The sequence below is a fragment of the Rhincodon typus genome, chromosome 23 (genome assembly GCF_021869965.1).
Source record: "Rhincodon typus isolate 14 chromosome 23, sRhiTyp1.1, whole genome shotgun sequence".
NCBI lineage: Eukaryota > Metazoa > Chordata > Chondrichthyes > Orectolobiformes > Rhincodontidae > Rhincodon > Rhincodon typus.
Genome location: NC_063354.1, coordinates 12,045,757 through 12,046,301, shown reverse-complemented (window position 1 = coordinate 12,046,301; position 545 = coordinate 12,045,757).

Here is a 545-nt window from a genome sequence, read left to right as displayed (position 1 = left end):
TGGACTGACCTATCCCCTCCCTAACTCCCCACCTACACTCACCTTTATTGGCCCCATCTCCGCCTCTTCGACCTGTTTGTTTCCTCTCCACCTATCCTCTCCTCTATCCATCTTCTATCCGCCTCCCACTCTCTCCCTATTTATTTCAGAATCCCCTTCCCCTCCCCCTTTTCTGATGAAGGGTCTAGGCCCGAAACTTCAGCCTTTCTGCTCCTATGATGCTGCTTGGCCTGCTGTGTTCATCCAGCCCTGCACCTTGTTGTCTCGGATTCTCCAGCATCTGCAGTTCCTACTATCTCATTTTTCTGTGGTAGCCACTCAGATGCCCAGGCCTATCGCACACACAATTCCCTGCTTGTTTGAGGTATAAAACATTTTAGTGCAAATATATAGGTTCTGATTTATGAACATTGGACCCATATTTTACTTAACCTAAGAAGGTATGAGCAGCCAGTAATTATGAAGTAGAATCTAAGGAAAAGCAATGAAGATTGCATGGAGACAACAAGGTGCAGGGCTGGATGAACACAGCAGGCCAAGCAGCA